General features: G+C 43.4%; 1 protein-coding gene across 3 annotated transcripts in view; it reads left to right on the forward strand.

Moving 5' to 3' along the window:
* RAI2 (retinoic acid induced 2) overlaps positions 1 to 20,176 on the forward strand; it is a 400,131-nt gene that overhangs the window by 54,134 nt on the left and 325,821 nt on the right. For all 3 annotated transcript variants that reach the window (XM_089904743.1, XM_089904742.1, XM_022562689.2), the window contains one exon: positions 6,807 to 6,974. The gene's annotated coding sequence lies outside the window, so the exon portion shown is untranslated. The remainder of the gene's footprint in view (positions 1 to 6,806; positions 6,975 to 20,176) is intronic.

Below are 20,176 nucleotides of genomic sequence, written 5' to 3' on the forward strand. Positions count from 1 at the left end.
TTTTTACATTAATTTTAATTTAGAAATATTGTATTAAAATATTTATCTCGATTACTGAGTTTTTTGACATCCGTCTAAATTTTAAACCCAAAGTGAGTGCCTTGCCTGTCTCCCCCATGTCCCCAGTCCATGGAGTACTTAACAGCAGGTGAGAGTAGAGAGGGAACAGGGTTGTAGACTGCTCAGGGAGCCAGGATGACTGAGGACCAGGAGTGAGAAACTTCTCTGCTTAACTCCTAAACAGAATCATGCAGCGCTTCTTAACTGCAGTGTAGAGATACCCATTCTCTGAAGGGCTGCCCTGACCACAAGTATGGCAGGTGGCTTGCAGCTGAAGAGGAGGAGGACGCAGCTCAAGCACTGCCATCCCAGTAGGAGTACTGCACTGTCCAGTATGGGAGCCACCAGCCATCTGGGCTCTTAGGCACTCGAAACTTGGAAACTGCCCCACAATGGATGAGATTCTTACTCTCCCAACCTCATTTACAGGTAGGGATTAGGGCTCAGCCAATCAAACACACACAGGCCACATTTGAGGTGATGTGGAAGCAGCCAGTGTTACTCCATGAATCCATGAGGTTGAGGTTGGCAACACCAGCTTCCAGGAGCAGTGAGGCAGAGATTCAGCATTAGTGGGTGGGTGATACCAGCTGTTATGATGCTGCCTAGGAGGTGGCAGGAGTGTCTCTACCAGACCAGTCCTTGGTGAAATTTGTGGCATTGTTCTTTACTACATAACCTTTAAACTGGTTTTCTGGTCTTTCAGAGATTCTCTGTATCCTTCAGATTTTTCCTAGCTAGAATGCTATTGTCTGCAATAAAATCCTGACTGATATACAGTGGTTCCTACACCTGCTGTATAGTAGTACCCAAATACCCAAATGGTGCTTCAAGCAGTCAACACCTCTTACTTGAAGACCTTCTTTTGTTTAGCACTGTGATAACAGCTAGAGGGACTCAGAAAAAAATGAGCCTTCATTGCCTTGTTCCAATAACTCACACAGGTGATGTATGGTGATTGGCATCCTGGTGCCAAGGTCTTCCCCAGGGCAGAGGGGAACAGGTTCTGATTCCTCTTCAGCTTAGAGCTACATCTAACTCTTCAATTTGAATTCTCTAAAAATAATTGGCTGCCTTTCCTCTTTCCTGGCATCTGTTCTCAAATCAACCTTGAGACCAAGGCTGCTCTGGACACACACAGAGTCACAAAATCTCACTTACATCACTGCCTCTAAGTGAGTTTACTACTCTACTTCCTGCCTCCAAGAAGTAAAATGATGGGGTGTGTGTTCCTTGTAAAAAGGAAGACATATTTTCAAATCATACACTTATAATTTTGCAAACGTCAACTCTAGTGTTTGGGTTTCCCCCAAGCTGGACTCTGAGATGAGGATTTAGATGCAAGTTGTTGATTTGGAAGGTGATCCCAGGAAGCACAGGGAGGGAGCAAGGAAAAGGGGGTGTGTTGATGAGCAGGTTATTGCTGTGGGCAACTGGGCTCCGTCCTGCTAAGGATCCTCTGAAAGACTGCGCAGAACGTAACTCAGAAACCGTCCCACCAGGGGGCAAGGAAGTTGGGGTATTTATCTGTCAACTCCCAGCCCTCATGATTTGAGAGTTACTCCTGGGGGTGTTAACTCCCCAGCACTTCTATTATAGTTTGCCCTGCATGGACAGAGACTGCTACTATGGCCAGAGAAAAGTCCTCAGGCAGAGAGACCCAGGTGCTTGAGGCTGCAATCTGCCAGTGTGTGTGGGGACTGTCCACCAAAGCTGTGGATGACCTTCAGGTGGGCCAATAGCATATTGGCTATATTGGTTGGCTACGTCTAGTTAATAAAACTTTCATCATGAATTCATTCTTGCATTAAACGTATATTTATAGAGCACCCAGTATATTCCCAGCATGCATTTTGTCATGGCGATATAGCAGTGACCAAAACAGGTGCAAAGCCCTCCCTTAATAGCTTATTCTGGTGACTATTCTCAGGAGTATTAAATTCTACCAACCACAAATGCCTAACAGATCTTCAGTAACATATGCATTCATTTAATACTAATATTCCATATTGGACTAATTGGATAAAATATGATACTTTTTGTTATCTTTCTTTGTTAAGAAAACATAATTTCAAAGAATGTTGGAGCTTGAAGTGTTCCTAAAGATAACTGAGGCATGATATATATGGAATTTAAAAAAGCGATACTGATGAACCTAGTGGCATTGCAGGAATAAAGATGCAGACGTAGAGAACGGACTTGAGGGCACAGCGGGGAAGGGGAAGCTGGGATGAAGTGAGAGAGTAGCATGGACGTATATACACTACCAAATGTAAAATGGATGGCTAGTGGGAAGCTGCTGTGTAGCACAGGGAGATCAGCTCAATGCTTTGTGACCACCTAGAGGGGTGGGATACGGAGGGTGGGAGGGAGACGCAAGAGGGAGGAGATATGGGGATATATGTATACATATAGCTGATTCACTTTGTTGTACAGCAGAAACTAACACAACATTGTAAAGCATTTATACTCCAATAAAGATGTGAAAAAAAAAAGATAACTGAGGCATGCAAAGGTGAACTAAACTTTTCTAAATACACATAGCAGAACCAGGACCAAAACTTTAGGTTTCTTCACATATTTCCAAAATAGCACCACATTGCCTGAGACCGGTGATTTTTTACAGGAAAAACCAAAAAGCGGTTTGAGTGCACCCTTATACGTTGTGGTGGGAGTGGAAATGATGCAAACTTTTTGTAAAACAATTGGCAATAAGCATAAGCGCTTTAGAGGTAAACATTCCCATTGACATAGTAATTCAGCTTTTAGGGATTTATCCTAAGAAAATAATCAGAAAATTGCAAAAGATTTATATACAAGAAATGTTAATTTAGTCGAAAAGTATGTTTTTAAAAATATTTAGTATTATGGGAAAATACAGTATAATACTTAGTGATGAAATGAGAATATACAACTTCATATACTGGATGTCTCATTTTTTCCAGAAAGATCCACACAGAGAAGAAAATAATAGCAAAGCAGCTGTTATATCTTCATGGTGGGACTATGGAATATTTGTTTTTTCTTGTATTTTCTGCAGTGGACGTGTGTTACTTTTATAATCAGGGGGTAAAGATCGAAACATTCTTTTGCCTAATTTTTCACCTCTAAGCATTTTGCTGAGTGCCGGGCAGGTGTTAAGCAGATACTTTTGTGTCCCTCCACCTTGAAGAGAAATCATAGTTTAAAACTAGGCTCCCAATGTTCAGAAGCCTTCCAGCCAGCATGGCTGTGGAGAGGGTACATTTTGAAATGCCTTCCCTAGTGGCCCTGCATCCCCCTCTGCATCTTCATCTCCCTTCACTGGAGTGCTTCCCTTTCTCCCCATGGGTGTCCCATGGACATGGGTCCCTTGTCTGCATCCTGCTAGTGTATTCCTGCTTTGTGGCTTCTATTCCTTTGTTTCCTTCTTCGCCATCAGCTCCACCTTCATTGTGTTTCTTTCGGTTCCTCTTACAGAAGCAGAGTCCCATGCTGCTGTTTTTCAGCCTTTCTCCCCTCTTAGTTTCAGCTGCAAAGTGTGATGGAGACTTCATCTCATCTTACCTGCTGTGTCTTGCCTTTGGGATTAGACACTTACTATGAAGATGAAAGAAAACCAGCCGCCTATTAAATATATCACCTTTGGACTTTCCAGAGCCTCCAGCTTTGCCAAACACCACGGGAGCCTTTGGCCCCCTATGGCAACACTTCCCGAAATGCATGCTCTCTTCCAAAGCAACTGAAGAACACAGACCCCCTTCTTTCTCCCAAACAAGGCTGTTGTTTTTATCTCCCAGGTTGCTACCATGTGGGAATGTCGTTGTGTGAGAAAACATCAACACCCAAAATGCAGATCGCACTTGCTTCCCATCAACTATGAAGGGGCCATTAATCATTCTCCACCCTCCCATCTTTCCCCGTCTTTATTACAGAGAAGCTGTTCTTGTAATTTCTGAGGAGTATCTGTGGGTGGTGACTAACCTTTGGCATTGTCCATGTGGTCTGACAGGAATGGTCTCGTGTCTCCTAGCATCAGCCTGGAGAGTTCAAGGGCATCTGAGGAGGCCCCATGGCAAAGTGCAGCCAAGCAGAAGGAAATGAAGATGTTAGGATGGGAGCAGCCTGAGGCTGGCTCCCTTAGGCCTGATGCATTCTTGCTTCTTTGTTAACTAAAGCTCTAAAGGCGTTTGCTTTTTTTATTCCTGGCTCAGCTGAGTAAAAAATGCTGTCTGGGCAACATTTCTTGGAAAACCTCTGCTCACAGGGGTGCAATAAATGTCATTCTTTTTGGAAAACCTGTGGTACTTATATGGGTGCTACTGTAGTTCAAGCCCAAGAGAGATACCATGCTGTAGCTACTGGGGTTCAGTGCTAGAAACAGAAACCCCTTTAGGTATTTAAATAGAAAGGTTTTGAGTTCAGAGAATAAGGGGCTTACCATATTGTTGGAAGGGCTGGACAAACAGGAATGATTGCCAGGGTATCACAAGAAATCCTACCTCTGTCACAACTAGGAAGGTGGAGGGTCAGAGGCTGCTGCTGGAATACACTATCCAGGGTCCAGGAAGCCACCACTGATGCACTTCTTGACACCCCAGAGGTGCAAATTAAACATTGGAAATCTGCTTCAGAAACTCCACATCTCTGCTTAAAGGCAGAAGAGCAGGAAGATGATCTCTGCCCCATGTATTCTTTCCCATTGGTGAAACCTGTTTATGTGCAGAAGCCTGGCTGCAAGGGAGTCTGAGAAATATAGTATTTAGCTTTCTGGATTTCTTAGTATAGTAAGACACAATGGAAGGAGGTGGGAATGGAGGCCAAGTGTCAACAGACCATACCTTATAAACACACATACGTTATAAAACAGCACTGGCCTTAGAGCATGGAGGGGGCCCAGTTGGGGATGGCTGGGGCCCAGTAGGGTCTGAGACCCAAAAAAGTGGGGTAAACAGAATATATGGTAGAGTTTCTTGAGGGAAGAGAGAAGGTAGAATCCATCACAGAATTGTCCCTGGTCTGATTTTTAGCAACACAAAGGAAATAAGGAGACTGTATCCTGGCTAGGGAAGTGGCTTGACTTTTGACTTATGGGAATTGCTGATATGCAGTGTTAAGTGCAGATAGCATCATTACCTGGGACTTCAATTAGATGGGAGATGGAGTGGATCATAAACAAAGGTATAGTTCTTGGAAAGAGCTGGTGATGGAGTCAGGTCTCTGGCAGCCAACTTCCCTGGCATGGAAAGAGCTGTGGAATGGGGTTTAGGGGAAGGCACAGCAAGAATTCTGGGGTCCTGGCAAGACCCAGGGAGAATGAGGCCAGATGATTGGGTGGGCTCTTTGGGTCTGATACCGAAAATGGGCCTCTGTACACCAGCACTGAATTAAGCCTTGGAGACAGAGTTTGGGTGAAGTAGAAAAAAATAGCAAGCTTTGCTGGGCAAAGGGGGCCACAGAGTGCTAATGTCCTCAAAGCTGTGTGTCCCAACCTGGGAGGGTCTGTGAGAAGTCTTATAGTCAAGGGGCAGGGTTGCTGATAAGGATCAGGGTGTGTGCAGGGCCTGCATTCATTCAGTCTAGAGATCATCTGGCGTCAGGTGGTCTCACGATGGGCTTTTGTGGTTCTTGAGGTTATTGAACTGTGACCTTCTCTCTGAAATGAAGAATGCTTCTTCAAGTAGTTAACATCTTCCATTTAGTGGGTTTTTTTTTTTTCTTTGCGGTATGCGGGCCTCTCACTGTTGTGGCCTTTCCCGTTGCGGAGCACAGGCTCCGGACGCGCAGGCTCAGCGGCCATGGCTCACGGGCCCAGCTGCTCCGCGGCATGTGGGATCTTCCCGGACCGGGGCACGAACCCATGTCCCCTGCATCAGCAGGCGGACTCTCAACCACTGCGCCACCAGGGAAGCCCTAGTGGGGGTTTTAGTTCTGCAGAAGAGCTCAAAGATATTGTTATGTATATCCCTTGAGGAGGAGCCAGAAACCTGCCCCAAGTCTGCACTATTGTTCTTTGACTGCTTCTCCCTTGTCTCCACATCACCTCCCTTGCCTGATTAGCAACTGTTTGAATTGTCCTTTGGAACTCACAGAAGATCATGGAGGCTGAATGAAGCCTACTTCCTACAAACAAGAAATGGGGGACACAGAAAGGCTTTTGTGCCCAGGAGCCCCACAGGGTCCTGCTCAGTTTCAGGCCCAAGTAAGCAGATGGAAGATTGTGGGAAGTTGCCTTAATTAGCCCCAGTTCTACACCCCTCCCTGTATCCATGCCCTTTGCCTTTTAATTTTGCATCTTCTCTTACAAAAGGCAAAATGGGTTTCCCTACCCCTTGATTTGGGTCTTGGGCTTGAGACTTACTTTGGACAACAGAATAGGGGAAGAAGCAGCACAAGTTCAGTTTTGAACCAAAGCCTTAAGAGGCCTCACGTGTTTCTATTTTCCCTCTCTCATGCTTTGGCCATGTTCATGAGAAGAGCTTCCCCTGGGTTCTGCTTATTCAACCTAGGCCCAAGAATTAACCCATGTGGGAGAGACTAGAGCCCAGCCCATTACAAGGAACCAATCCCAGTGGACCTACAGCTTGAAGGAAGGCCTTCTAGCTGAACTCAAGCTAGTTCTTCTTGGCCCCAGGAAAACTAATGGTGTGTGAGAAATAAATGCTTATTTTGAACACTGAAATATTTGTGATTGTATAATAGTTATGCAGCAATAGCTGGCTGATACAGAGACTGTCACTGAATACCAGCGGGTTTATCATTTCCAGGTATTTCAATGAAGAGTATCAGGAGGACATCTACAAATCCCAGACCGGCATGTGCAAGCTCTGAGGAATGGGAATAACCCAGTGTATCTGGGTGGCCTTTGGAGAAAGCTGAGACAGAGCTACAACAGGGCAGTGGCTGACACCCAAATCATAGCCCATCTTCTCCAGGTAGGCTTCCCTGATTTGCCAAGCCCACAGAGATCTCTTCATCCTCTACTCTCCTCACTTATTGCCTGTTTTTCTCCTTCAGCTCTGATCATATGCCATCACATTTAGAGTGACCTAATTCCAAATCTCTCCAGATAAATGGATCTACCTCACTGTATTTTTATCTAACCACATGTCTATATTTTTTCTGTGTGGATATAATAAGGGACTGGTCAAGCGTCTTGTTCAGATCCGCATGCATTATGTTTAAAGCAATGGTTTTTGAGATTCAGTCACTTCTGAACCATGTTCATGATGTTTGTCTATTTCCATGTATAACCAGGGAACAGTGTCTAGGGGGTGAGAGATTGTAGGCGAGCTGAGGCTGTGACTCATAAAGGACTAGAATGCTGAGAGAAGAGAAGAGTCTTAGAAGGAGTTCTGTAAGGGAGAAGGGGAGGCTGGAGGAGGCAGAGGACTGGGCTAGAATTAAAGTGCAGCAGTAGTTAAAGAAGGGTACTGAGAAGGAAGCCATTCGAGGGCAGCATTAAGAACCAGGAAGGGGCACTGTAGGAGGTAGAGATGGGAAGGTATAGGGGAGGGCTGCAGAGTCAGTGCTGAGGAGTCTCACAATAAGACAGGGCAAAGGGCAGATGGTGGAGGAGAAGCAGGAAGATGTAAACGTTGGGCAAGTGAAGTCTGTGGACCATCATTGTGCCAAGTAAAATCATCTTGTTTTCCATGTGAAGAGATGTCTCTGTATTGAATACCACACTGAGGAAACTTTGGTCTAAATCAGTGGGCTTCCAAATCTTTTTCTGCTTGCATGTCCTCTAAAAGAATTTTGAAAAACTACATATTCCCTCACACTTTTAAAGTTGTTGATACCTAAAAGCCTTTATAAGTTTAAATATTGTAATTCTAAAAGACATAATATACAATAGTATATTGTAACTATTGATATTTAAAAATAAAGCATACTGTGCTTGCTGGTATCAAAACATCATTATGGGTGGGGACCTTCAAGATGGCAGAGGAGTAAGACGTGGAGATCACCTTCCTCCCAACAAATACATCAAAAATACATCTACATGTGGAACAGCTCCTGCAGAACACCTACTGAACGCTGGCAGAAGACCTCAGACTTCCCAGAAGGCAAGAAACTCCCCACGTACCTGGGTAGGGCAAAAGAAAAAAAGAAAAAACAGAGACAAAGAATAGGGACGGGACATGCACCTCTGGGAGGGAGCTGTGAAGGAGGAAAAGTTTCCACACAGTAGGAAGCCCCTTCACTGGCGGAAACGGGGGGTGGGTGAGTGGGAAGCTTCGGAGCCATGGAGAAGAGCGCAGCCACAGGGGTGCTGAGGGCAAAAAGTGGAGAGATTCCCGCACAGAGGATCGGTGCCGACCAGCACTCACCAGCCCAAGAGGCTTGTCTGCTCACCCGCCGGGGCGGGCGGGGGCTGGGAGCTGAGGCTCGGGCTTCAGAGGTCAGATCCCAGGGAAAGGACTGGGGTTGGCTGCGTGAACACAGCCTGAAGGGGGCTAGTGTGCCACAGCTAGCCGGGAGGGAGTCCGGGAATAAGTCTGGAACTGCCTAAGAGGCAAGAGACCATTGTTTCGGGGTGAGCGAGGAGGGGGGATTCCTTCCCTGTTTGCCCACAGAAGGCAGAGCACTGCCTGAACGAGCTCCAGAGACAGGTGCAAGACGTGGCTATCAGCGCGGACACCAGAGATGGGCATGAAACGCTAAGGCCGCTGCTGCAGCCACCAGCAAGACTGCGTGCAAGCACAGGTCCTATCCACACCTGCCCTCCCGGGAGCCTGGGCAGCCTGCCACTGCCAGGGTCCCATGATCCAGGGACAACTTTCCCGGGAGAGCACACGGCACGCCCTAGGCTGCTGCAGCGTCATGCAGGCCTCTGCCGCTGCAGGCTCTCCCCGCATACCGTACCCCTCCCTCCCCCCGGCCTGAGTGAGCCAGAGCCCCCGAATCAGCCGCTCCTTGAACCCACTCCTGTCTGGGCGAAGAACAGACGCCAGAGGGTGACCTACACGCAGAGGCGGGGCCAAATCTAAAGCTGAACCCCAGGAGCTGTGTGAACAAAGAAGAGAAAGGGAAATTTCTCCATGCAGCCTCAGGAGCAGCAGATTAAATCCCCATAATCAACTTGATGTACCCTGCATCTGTGGAATACTTGAATAGACAACAAATCGTCCCAAAACTGAGATGGTGGACTTTGGGAGCAATTGTAGACTTGGGGTTTGCTCTCTGCATCTAATTTGTTTCTGGTTTTATGTTTATCTTAGTTTAGTATTTAGAGCTTATTATCATTGGTAGATTTGTTTATAGATTTGGTTGCTCTCTTCCTTTTTTTAAATATATATATAAATATATTTTTTCCCCTCTTTCTCTTTTTGTGAGTGTGTATGTGTATGCTTCTTCATGTGATTTTTGTCTGTATAGGTTTGGTTTTACCCTTTGTCCTAGGGTTCTTTCTGTCTGTTTTTTTTAGTATAGTTTTTAGCGCTTGTTATCGCTGGAGAATTGTTTATTGGTTTGGTTGCTCTCTTCTTTCTTTTTTTTAGTACATTTTAATTTTTTTATTTTAATAATATTTTTATTTAAATAACTTTAGTTTTACTTTCTTTGTTTTCTCCCTTTTCTTCTGAGCCGTGTGGCTGATAGGGTCTTGGTGCTCTGGTTGGCTGTCAGGCCTGAGCCTCTGAGGTGGGAGAGCCGATTTCAGGACGTTGGTCCACCAGAGGCGGCCTCCCTGCCCCACGTAATATCAATTGGCAAGAGCTCTCCCAGAGATCTCTGTCTCAACGCTAAGACCCAGCTCCACTCAATGACCAGCAAGTTCCTGTGCTGGACACCCCATGCCAAACAACTAGCAAGATAGGAACACAACACCACCCATTAGCAGAGAGGCTGCCTAAAATCATAATAAGTTCACGGACGCCCCAAAACACACCACGGGACCCAGTCCTGCCCACCAGAAAGACAAGATCCAGCCTCATTCACCAGAACACAGGCACTAGTCTCCTCCACCAGGAAGCCTACACAACCCACTGAACCAACCTTAGCCACTGGGGGCAGACACCAAAAACAACAGGAACTACGAACCAGCAGCCTGCGAAAAGGAGACCCCAAACACAGTATGTTAAGCAAAATGAGAAGACAGAGAAATACACAGCAGATGAAGGAGCAAGGTAAAAACCCACCAGACCAAACAAATGAAGAGGAAATAGGCAGTCTACCTGAAAAAGAATCCAGAGTAGTGATAGGAAAGATGATCCAAAATCTTGGAAATAGAGTGGAGAAAATACAAGAAACGTTTAACAGGGACCTAGAAGAACTAAAGAGCAAACAAACTGATGAACAACACAATAAATGAAATTAAAAATTCTCTAGAAGGAATCAACAGCAGAATAACTGAGGCAGAAGAACGCATAAGCGACCTGGAAGATAAAACAGTGGAAATAACTACTGCAGAGCAGAATAAAGAAAAAAGAATGAAAAGAATTGAGGACAGCCTCAGAGACCTCTTGGACAACATTGAACGCACCAACATTCGAATTATAGGGGTCCCAGAAGAAGAAGAGAAAAAGGAAGGGACTGAGAAAATATTTGAAGAGATTATAGTTGAAAACTTCCCTAATATGGGAAAGGAAATAGTCAATCAAGTCCAGGAAGCACAGAGAGTCCCATACAGGATAAATCCAAGGAGAAACACGCCAAGACACATATTAATCAAACTATCAAAAATTAAATACAAAGAAAGAATATTAAAAGCAGCAAGGGAAAAGCACCAAATAACATACAAGGGAATCCCCATAAGATTAACAGCTGATCTTTCAGGAGAAACTCTGCAAGCCAGAAAGGTGTGGCAGGTCATATTTCAAGTGATGAAAGGGAAGAACCTACAACCAAGATTACTCTACCCAGCAAGGATCTCATTCAGATTCAATGGAGAAACTAAAAACCTTTACAGACAATCAAAAGCTGAGAGAATTCAGCACCACCAAACCAGATTTACAACAAATGCTAAAGGAACTTCTCTAGGCAGGAAACACAAGAGAAGGAAAAGGCTTACAATAACAAACCCAAAACAATTAAGAAAATGGTAATAGGAACATATATACCGAGAATTACCTTAACTGTAAATGGATTAAATGCTTCAACCAAAAGACATAGACTGGCTGAATGGATACAAAAACAAGACCCATATATATGCTGTCTACAAGAGACCCACTTCAGACCTAGGGACACATACAGACTGAAAGTGAGGGGATTGAAAAAGATATTCCATGCAAATGGAAATCAAAAGAAAGCTGGAGTACCAATTCTTATATCAGAAAAAATAGACTTTAAAATAAAGACTATTACAAGAGACAAAGAAGGACACTACATAATGATCAAGGGATCGATCCAAGAAGATACAACAATTGTAAATATTTATGCACCCAACGCACCCAACATAGGAGCACCTCAACACAAAAGGCACAACCCAATCCAAAAATGGGCAGAAGACCTAAATAGACATTTCTCCACAGAAGATATACAGATTGCCAACAAACACATGAAAGGATGCTCAACATCATTAATTATTAGAGAAATGCAAATCAAAACTACAATGAGGTCTCACCTCACATTGGTCAGAATGGCCATCATCAAAAACTCTACAGACAATAAATGCTGGAGAGGGTGTGGAGAAAAGGGAACCCTCTTGCACTGTTGGTGGGAATGTAAATTGATACAGCCACTATGGAGAACAGTGTGGAGCTTCCTTAAGAAACTAAAAATAGAACTACCATACAAGGTAGCAATCCCACTACTGGGCATATACCCTGAGAAAGCCGTAATTCAAAAAGAGACATGGACCCCAATGTTCACTGCAGCACTATTTACGGTAGCCAGGACATGGAAACAACCTAACTGTCCATCGACAGATGAATGGATAAAGAAGATGTGGCACATATATACAATGGAATATTCCTCAGCCATAAAAAGAAACGAAATTGAGTTATTTGTAGTGAGGTGGATGGACCTAGAATCTGTCATACAGAGTGAAGTAAGTCAGAAAGAGAAAAACAAATACCGTCTGCTAACACATATATATGGAATCTAAAAAAAAAATGGTTATGAAGAACCCAGGGGCAGGACAGGAATAAAGACGCAGATGTAGAGAATGGACTTGAGGATGTGGGGAGGGGGAAGGGTAAGCTGGGATGAAGTGAGAGAGTAGTATGGATATATATACACTACCAAATGTAGAATGGATGGCTGGTGCGAAGCAGCTGCATGGAATAGGGAGATCAGCTTGGTGCATTGTGACCACCTAGAGGGGTGGGATAGGGAGGGTGGGAGGGAGACACAAGAGGGATGGGATATGGGGATATGTGTATACGTATGGCTGATTCACTTTGTTATACAGCAGAAGCTAACGCACCATTGTAAAGCAATTATACTCCAATAAAGATGTTGAAAAAAACATCATTATGATGTGACAGCCACCATCATCCATTTAAAAAGTACAAGACAAGCTCTTTAACAATCAGACATTTTACTTCATTCCTTTTAATACTTGAAATTATATTTCCATTTCGCTTCCCCCTCAGAATTTTATCGTGATGTGATACTTTGATATTTTTATGCTTGTCTTTTATTGATCAGTCTCTCATGTATCACAGCAACAAAACATGTATGCAAATTGGTTTAAAATTTGTTTCCTATAACCGTAAATAATAAGTAATTTTTAAATATAAGAAGTAACATTTTGTTGGAAAAACATCTCTTAATGAAATGGCTGGAGTAGGGGAGGTAGGTCATGGTCCCTCCACTAGAGGAAACTTGGCCAGTGCTGGTATCCTGAATTGTACCTTCCTTAAGCATCTCAGAGGTTTTTACACCCAGGGCGTCATGTCTTGGTCAGGTTTGGAACCTTGGATATGGAGACATCTGTATGCCACCTGTACTAAGACAATGGTGATGGTAGCTGCCATCATGGTAAACTGAAGATCCCCTTTGCCTATTTCCTGGGTATCAGAGAAGCTTCCCAGTTCTTTGTGTGATGCCAGGGCAAGGCACGGGGGAACCCAATAATGCCAAAGATTGGATTTCCTGCAAGCATGACAGAATGGGTATTTAGAGCCTGATTTGCTTTGATTCAAAGAATACAAAGAAATGGGGCATTTTTGGTACAGTTGAATTCCTCACATTAAGCTTCATGCCTACTATATGGGGAGAAGGGGGAGAGAGCTTTGGATGGGGTGATCATCAAAGCAGAGGTTATCTGCATCTGATTGTCCACGTGTAAGATGGGATTGAAATCTACTCTATGCATCCTCCTGTGCTACTGTGAGGCTCGTATGAGATCAAAGGATGCTTGTGACATCATTTTGTAGACTGTCAAGAATTCTTTCTTATTTTTATTTGCAAACTTTTCATTTGGAAATAATTACAGGTTCACAGGAGGCTGTCAAGACATGTACAGGAAGGTTCTGTGCATCCTACAATCCACCTCCATCAATGCTGACATCTTGCTTAACTACAGTATAATATCAAAACCAGAGCTTATTCACATATAGCCAGTTATCGCCAGTTATACTTGTACTCACTTGTGTGTGTGTCGCTTCGTGAAAATTTATCATGTGTGTAACTTCGAGTAATTACCATCACAGTCATGATACAGGACTCTTCCTTCATCACCAGGCTCCGTCGTGCTGCCTCTTTATAGCCACATACTCCTCTCTCACAATCCCTAACCCCTGGTAATGACCCTGTCCATCTCTATAGTTTTGTTATTTCAGTAATGTTATATACATCAAATCACAGTATGTAGTTGTTTGAGATTGCCTTTTTCATTTAGCATAATTCCCTTGAGGTCCATTTAAGTTGTCGCCTGTATCAGTAGTTCATCCCTCTTTATTGCTGAGTTGTATTCCATGGTATGGATGCACCATAGTCTGTTTAACCATTCACCTATTGAAATACATTCAGGTTGTTTCCCAGCTTTGGCTATTATGGATGTAGCTGCTATGAACATTTGTGTACAGGTTTTTGAGTAAACACAACTTTCCTTTTCTTTGGAATATGTGAAATTCTGGGTTGTATGGTAAATGTATATCTAGGTTTATAAGAAACAGCCAGACTTTTCCAGAGTGGCTGCACCATTTTACATTTCCCCCAGTAATGTATGAGTTGCCAGTTTTCTCTGTGTCCTCATAAGCATTCAGTGTTTTCCCTATTTTTTATTTTAGACATTTTCACATTCCCATAGGTGTGCAGTAATATCTCATTTTGGTTTTAATTCACATTTCTCTAATGGCTAATGATATTGAACATCCTTACATGTGCATATTTGTCATCTTTAAGTTATCTTTGGTGAAATGTCTGGTCCTCTTGTAATAGAGAAGAACAAACCTGACTCCATATTGGATCTATTCCTTTAGCTCTAACCTTTGTGCTCTGTTGCCTGTGCTTAGCCATGCTGGCTCTGCACCTTCCTAAAAGAATGTTGCCTAGAGCCTGAAATATACATAATAGTCCTTTCTCAAGGCTCTGCCTCCCAGGCTTGATCTTCATATAGAGATAAAAAGTTGCGTAACAGAAAATAAGAATTATCCTGTTGGAGGTTTACAGGAACATTGTGACCAGATCTATGTGGACAGCTGCAAGAACAAAGGATCATCACATACCCTCCGGGGGTCTGGCCAGCACTAAGACGTTTCCGACAGCAAGTCACATCCCCTCCCCTTTGCCTAGGCCTAGATCCCAAAGAATTTCTCCTAATTGTTTTCTAAAAGTTTTATAGCTTTATGTTTTGCATTTAAGTCTGTGATCCATTTTGAGTTAATTTTTGTCCATGGTGTGAAACTTAGGTTAAGGTTCATTTATTCTGCCTATGGATATCTAATTTCTGCAACACCATGTGTTGAAAAGTCTACCTTTCCTCCATTGTATTGCTTTTGCACCTTGGTCAAAAATCAGTTGAGCACATTTGTGTAGCTCTATTTCTGGGTTCTTTGTTCTGTTCCATTGATCTATGTGTCTGTCCCTCTGCCAGTATCACACTGTCTTGATTACTGTAGCTGTATAGTAAGTCTTAATATCAGGTAAAGTGATTCTTCCAATTTTATTCTTTAAAAAAATTGTTTTAGTGATTCTAGGTCTTTTGCCTTTTCATATAAATTTTACTATAGTCTTATCTATGTCTCCAAAAATCCTTGCTGAGATTTTGATAGTAATTGCACTAAGCCTATAGATTTCAGTTTGGGGATAATTGACATCTTTACTAAGTTTAGTATTCCAATCTATGAGCATCCATTTAGTTCTTCTTTGATTTTTTCATCAGCATTTTGTAATTTTCGGGATACAGATCCTGAATATGTTTTTCTAAGATTATACCTAAGTATTTCATTTTCTTTGTAGTGAGTGAAAATGATACTGTGTTTTTAATTTTGGTTTCCTTATGTTTATTGTTAGTATATGTAAACGGTATGAGCATTTTTGTGTGTTTATCTTGTATCTACAACCTTACTGAATTCACTTATTAGTTCTAGGAGTTTTTTTTGTAGATTCTTTGGAATGTTCTGTGTAAAGAATGTCATCTGCAAACAGGCAGTGGTTTTCTATCTTTCTTTCTGAGCTGTATGCAACTTATCTCCTTTTCTTGCCGTGTGCTTGCTAGGACTCCTGGTCCTATGTTCAATAAGAGTGGTTAGAATGGACATCCTTTTCTTGTTCCTGATCTTAGAGGGAAAGCATTCAGTCTTTCACCTTTCATTAAGTATGATGTTAGTTGTAGGTTTTTGAATAGGTGGTCTTTATCAAGTTGAAGACCTTTACCTCTCTATTCCTAGTTTTCTGAGCTTTTAAAAGAATTATGAATGGCTGTTTTCAAGAACTTTTAAAATGTTATTTTCTTTTAGTACTTTTAAAATGATGCTTAAATTGACATCTTGGTTCTGTGTGAAGTTCTGATAATATGAGGACACATCATTTTCCTTGTCAGCTCTGCCCCTCCTGGGCAGACTGGGAAGACACAGGTGACGGAAGGGCTTCTTGTTGGGTGAGACTGCGGGAAAATGGAGGGGAGAGATCTCGAGGCATTGCCCAAAGGGGTCTGTTACCAAGTTAAACAACAGAAAACCATGGTGCTGAGAGGGTTATCAGTTTCCCAGGGCTGCTGTAACAAATTGCCGCAAACTTAGTGGCTTAAAACAGCACACATTTATTCTTTCACAGCTCTGGAAGTCAGAAGTCTAAAATCAAGGTGTTATCAGGGCTGTGTTCCTTCTGGAAGCTTCAGGGAGAGCCTGTTTCCTTGCCGTTTCCAGCTTCTAGAGGCTGCCTGCATTCCTTGGCTAGTGGCCTCTTCCTCCATCTTCGAGGCACATCACTCCACCCTCTGGTTCCATTAGCACATCTCCTTTTTTCTCTTTGGCCTTAACTCTACAGCCTCCCTCTTTTATAGGGCCTCTTGTGATTGCATTGAGCCCACCAGGAAGATCCTTAATTACATCTGCCAAGTCGCTTTTGCCATATAAGATGACATAGTCACAGGCTCCAGGGATTAGGATGTGTACATCTTTTGAGGGACGGGGCATTATTCAGCCCAGCACAGAGGTGTGACCGTGGACATGATGATGAGGTATTCTAAAGAGCAGCGCTATGGAATTAGACTGTGGTTTGAATTCCCATTCCAGGTTTCCAAGCTGTATGACTTTCAGTCAGTTTCTTATTCTGGCTAAACCTTTGTTCACCTGCAAAACTGTAACCCCTGCAGTGGTAGAGATGACAACTGCCCATCAGAAATTTACACAACTTTTCCAGAGTATGCAGTGGTGGCTGGGAAGCAGCTTTCCAGACAGGAACTACATTTCTCTGTACCACGTGCATCTAGGTGAGGCCCATATGACTACCAATGGAGTGTGAATGGAAGTGATATGTGTTACTTCTGGCTGAGGGTGCTTATGAAGAAGGGGTGAATTCTCTATACTCTCTTCTCCCACCTGCTGGCTCTGTATTGACTCCCAGGTGACCGTGGAAGCCTCGTGATGAAGATGGTAAAGCTTCCACTAGCCTAGGTACCTCAGTGACTGAGTGGAGCCGATTCTCTTCTCCTCTCACTGCCAAAATGGACACCTGTGTGGGCCCTATAATATGAGCCAGAAATAAATTTCTGTTGTGTTAAGCTGCTGAAATTTTAGGTTTCTTCATTTCAGCAGCCAGCGTTATCTTAAGCGATAATCTACCTTGCAGACTGTTATTATCCCCTGGAACTATAAAATGAAATCCTGTGTGTAAACCACATGTGAAGGGACTGAGGGACTCACAGATTAGAGAGTCATGAAGTTTTCTGCCTAGAGCAGTGGTTCTCAAACTGGGAAGTGCATCAGAATCCTGAAGGGCCCCTTGAAACACGGATGCGAGGCCGCATTTCAAGAGTTACTGTTTTGGGGTGGGCCTCCTACACCCAGAGCTTATCCTTAGGCTTTTCTCTCTTGCCTGTGTTTTCTGCGTGGCTGTCACCTCCATGAGGGCAGGCACTGGGTCTAACTTCTCGGCGATTCCATCCCAGAACTAGCACAGTACCTGGCAAATAAAAGGCCCCCAACCAGCAGTGGAGGAAGGAAAAAGGAACAAGTTGGCAGTCTGTGGCTCCAAGGGCTGAGTTAGAGCCAATATGCTTCAGTTAAAGGTTTGACGATTTCCTCATTCTTAAATAGCCTTGAGTGGGATTCTTTGTTCCTCCCTGATCCTGTTAAGGTGAGGGGAAGCTGCTGCCATAGTAGCCTGTGCTGTTGTCTGCCAAGTAGATTTTCTCTTTTGCTGGTATCTCTTTGGAAGAGCTCCTGGGATTGATGAAATACTTTGCATCCCAGAAAGTATATCCATTCTCCTATCAGGCAAACTTTATTTTGCCTTTACATTCTGGGGGCGTATTCACTTGATCACGCTGGAGGATTTCATTTCAGAGAGCTGTTGCCCATCTGAGAAAGTGTATGGACTATATTTCCTCGCAGTGGAGCTTCCCTGAAGAAGATAAAGTGCCCCATGCAGAGGCTGAGGAGGTAGCCTTCTCCTAGTGTGAGGAAAGGCCTGGGGGGACGGGTGAGCCCTTGGAAGCAGCTATTCAAAAGCAAATGTTAAAAAAATAAAAAGCAAATGTTATCTGGGAAAGAGGGAGATGGGTTGAAAGACGCATATTCTGTGTACTTGGCGATTTTGCCCATGGTGAGCTCTGAATTCTATCTTTCTGTGAAGTAAGAAGTTTGGTATTAGCGATTCCAGAGTCGTTCTGATTTCAGCAGCTTTGAGAGCTGACGGTGGGCCGGGGGTGGGGAAACGGGAGTGTGTGGGGCTGCCAGAGGACCAGGCGGAGGCAGGAGGCTGGTTGCGTTTGGTTTACCCTCCCAGAACTCTGGCAAGACAGGTCAGCCTCTCCCAGATCACCGCCCACTGGGGTCGCCTTTGGAGGCCTGAGCTATATCCAATTTCAATTTCTTGGGTTAATTTATACTCCACTATAAACAAACTTTGTAAAAGCTGAGAACCGGCAAGGATAAAGAAGCTGTTTTTCCATTACAGTCTTTCTTCTGATTGCTTGTGAAATGAGTATTTCGATAACAGAGACCCCACATTTTGCCCTGGGCATCTGGAGGGTGTATGCTGGGGAGGAGGTGAGGGGCAGTTCAGCACGAGCCTGCCTCATGCTTGGCTCTGCGTTGGGGGCCTTCACTTGTATTGAAGCGGGGGGAGGGGGAAGTTGCGCCCTCTCCCCCTGCCCCCCAACCCCTGTGACCTGGAGTTTAAATGTAATCCACAGTGTGGTGCAATGTGAGAAAGTGTAAACAGGGCTATGTGGCCAGCCTAGGCCTCTCAAACTCAAGTTCATTGCTGCGTAAATCTCCTTGCTCAGCTGATGTTTCAGTATCAAGCTATTCTCTAATTGAAGTTTTAAATTTTACTTGGAGTATTTGGGGAGATGTGGTGTCTTATGTGGTAATCTTCTGAGAGCTCTATTTTCCCCATTTCAAATTGTTGCTAATGTAGCATATTTGGGCGCCTGTATGATTTTTATTCATTAACCTCATCTGAACCGCTGATCTGAACTGATCCCAGATCATCTCCACTCTTCTGCGTGCTTTGTTTCTGTTTTCTCATTTTCATTCCCAAACTTTCAGAATTGGTTTTCCTGCTCTCGGTTTTGAGTACCGGGCATATGCCAAGGATTTGGTTCATATGTAGGTTCATTTCTTGGTGTCGTCAGTTAGTGTGCACTGATGGAATTGTGGGAGATCTGATTCTCAAAAGCTTATAACGACTTGATTGCATTTTAATTTCAGATTCTTTCTTCCAGATGTGGTAGTAAAAAGAGAGGTTATGAATAAGCACGTGTGGTTTTTTATGTATGTAAATAAATTTTGGGTTTATGATTGTTGAGAGATTACCTTTCAACTTTCTCTTTTAGTCTCTAGTTAAATGTAGTTTATAAATAGTTGCTATGGATTTTGCACCTTTAGAATATTCAGGTATGAGCTGAGATTGTTTTCAGCTTTACTGAGCTATAATTGACAAGTAAAATGGTAAGATATTTAAAGTGTACATTGTGATGATTTGATATATGTATATGTTGTGGAAGGTTTTCCCCATCTAGTTATTTAACACATCCATCACCTCACATATTTATCTTTTTTTTCTGTGAGAACATTTAAGTTCTATTCTCTTAGCAAATTTCAGTTATACAATAAAGTGTTATCAACTATAATCACCATCCTTTACATTAGATTCTCAGACCTTATTCATCTTACAGCTGAAAGTTTGTACTCCTTTACTAGCCTCTCCCTACTTCCCCTACGCCACTCCCTCCAGCCCCTGGAATCCACTTTTCTGCTGTCTGTTCCTATGAGTTTGACTTTTTCTAGATTCCACTTATAAGTGATAGCATGCAATATTTGTCTTTCTCTGTCTGGCTTATTTCACTTAGCATAATGCCTTCAGGGTCCATCCATGTTGTCACGGATGGCAGGATTTCCTTCTTTCTCATGGCCGAATAGTATTCTTCTGTGTGTGTGTGTGTGTGTGTGTGTGTGTGTGTGTGTAGCACATCTTTTGTTTGATTATGCAGATCACTTTATTTAGCACCTCTGATGTGGAAGGACAGTACTAGGTGTAATGAGGATTTGGAGATGAATAAAGACAACCTTAGGGC

This window comes from Delphinapterus leucas, chromosome X (assembly GCF_059928025.1).
Source record: "Delphinapterus leucas isolate spDelLeu-1000000601 "Yukka" chromosome X, BTC_Dleu_Yukka2, whole genome shotgun sequence".
In the NCBI taxonomy this organism is placed as follows: Eukaryota; Metazoa; Chordata; class Mammalia; order Artiodactyla; family Monodontidae; genus Delphinapterus; species Delphinapterus leucas.